Source organism: Nycticebus coucang, chromosome 19, assembly GCF_027406575.1.
Source record: "Nycticebus coucang isolate mNycCou1 chromosome 19, mNycCou1.pri, whole genome shotgun sequence".
NCBI lineage: Eukaryota > Metazoa > Chordata > Mammalia > Primates > Lorisidae > Nycticebus > Nycticebus coucang.
In genome coordinates this window covers 34,822,367-34,824,707 of record NC_069798.1, presented here as the reverse complement: position 1 = coordinate 34,824,707, position 2,341 = coordinate 34,822,367, and the positions used below count along the sequence as shown (strand labels likewise).

Genomic DNA, 2,341 nt, shown 5'->3' with positions numbered 1-2,341 from the left:
TGGGAGGCTGAGGTGGGAGGATTCCTTGAACTCAAGAGTTCAAGACTAGCCTGAGCAAAAGGGAGACCCTGCATTTACTAAAAATAGAAAAATTAACTGTTTTTTTTTTGTGTGTGTGGCAGACACCTGTAGTCCCAGCTACTCAGGAGCATGAGGCTGGAGAATTGCTTGAACTGAGGAGTTTGAGGTTGAGGAGTTTAGTACCAGCTACTTGGGAGGCTGTGAGCTAGGCTGATGCCACAGCACTCTAGCCTGGGAAACAGAATCTGGCCCTGGAGAGAGAGAGAGAGAGAGAGAGAGAGAGAGAGAGAGAGGAAAGAACATTAAAAAAAAGAAAGAAAGAATGTGAGACAAACTTACTCAGATTTGAGAATTTGCTTTCTTTTCTCTTTAATTTATTTTTATGCACAAAATATCTTTTATTCTGAATTAGACAAAATCAAGACTCCAAAGAAGTAACCCTTTATAAGATATACTGTTAAGATTTTAAACAATACAATTACATAATAACTTTAAATCTGAGTTCACTTTTTTTTGTCAGTATAATATCACTTGCTTTATTTTTGCTAAAAGCAATTGTCAGGTTAGAAGAACAACTACAACCACATTCATAGCACAGAATTTGGATGTCTGATAATACTTGGACACTGGGCAGCTTCCAACTGAGTACAGCTTTCACCCATCCAAGCAAATACTTTGTTCAAAGCTCCAGAAACAAACTTGAAGAGATATGTTGGGTAGGAACTAAAGGAAACAGTCCAAGTTGTTCTTGCTGGGATCTGAAGTCAAGGTATACCTTCTAACCAAACATCTGTCCTGGGTAGCACTCTTCAACTTGTTCAGAGTCTACCAGGCCAAAACCTTCACCACCTTTGCTGCCTTCATTTTGCTTTCCCCCTTTCTTCTCTCTCTCTTTGCCTTCAGCCTTTTTCTTTGCCTCTCACTCATCCATACTGGGTACTGTCCATGCTGGTTCAGAAGACTCTTCTGGTTTCTCTTAACATCATTCTCCATTTTCATGTCATCCTTTTCATCCTTTATCATACTCTGTGTTTTCTCTTGGTCATGTTTGGGACTACCACAGTTGCTACCTCTTGAACATCTTTCATTAGAATGTCACTATCTACTCTTAGAATACTTTTAAGTCTGCTGAGCTCCTTTAGGACATTCTTTTTTCTCTTTTCAGTATGCATATGCTGTTTCCACTTAATCTGTAAGCTGTTAGCCATGTTTTACCTGAGAAACTCACAAACACCTACAAGAGCAGGGATTGAGAATTTGCTTTCTGAATGATTTATTTCACAACTTATTGACGTCCTTTTCAGGATTTAGTATTTCTGTTTTGTAATTGAGGATAGAATGAAAGAATGTTATTATATTATGGTGAACATTAAATAAGGTATTATTGATAAATAATCAAGTACAGAGTACACAGAAAATCATTCTTTTCCGTATCCTTTCCTCACTCAACTCTTTCCCATCTCACTGCTCTAAATGTTAGAGAAACAGATATTTTATTGCCCTTAAACATTCACAGTTTAATTCAGGTAACTCAATAGAAAAAACAAGGTGCTATATATAGGATTCAGTATAAAAATCTAACTGCCTGGAGCTTCCAGAGTGATGATGACATACAATAAGGCAGAGGGGAAAGTGAAAGCCTACTAAGGCCAAGAAACCACAAATAGGTTAATATGATCAGAAGCTAAGTTGTTTTGGATGAGTAGCGAGAGATGGAGCTGGGCAGACTGATTGGAGCCAAACCACGCAGTGACCTAGAGTGTCAGGCTAGAAGCTGGAGATTCTTCTCTGTGCACAGTGGATATGCACAAAAGCCTGTAAGTAGATATTAGTAAAGTCAGATGCATTTCAAAAAGAGCACTCTTGTGATCATGTGAAAAGTAGAATCAAAACTCATTAGGAATCAATTGAATTAGTTCAGGAAATTTTCTTAAAAAGAGAAATGGAGACAAAGAAAAAGAATTTGAAAGACATGTAAGAGGTATGAAAGAAATCTGTATGGAATTGGAAATGCTATGAGAGGACACCCCAAATATGCTTTTTGCAAAAGCAAAAATAAACTGTTTTGAGGATGGCATATTGTTAGCAGAAGCCTGTTGACATCGCATGTCCACGCTCTACCCCCTAAACATTACCAAAACCCTGAGAAGAAATGGATATTCTTTTGTCATGGTTGCCTCTATTTCAAAAGGGAAAACTTTGATATTCATAGCTCTATTGGTAAACTCTATGTGAAACATCATAGGACAAGCCCTGCAAGTTAAAGGAAGGGTATGGAGGAAAAAGTTTTCTGACTGCTCCCTGGCACTGTGTGGTGGTA

At 38.0% G+C, this 2,341-nt stretch overlaps 1 pseudogene; it reads right to left on the bottom strand.

Moving 5' to 3' along the window:
• Window positions 1-846: 846 nt before the first annotated feature.
• Window positions 847-1,229, bottom strand: LOC128571578 (protein LLP homolog; annotated as a pseudogene).
• Between the last annotated feature and the right edge of the window lie 1,112 nt (window positions 1,230-2,341).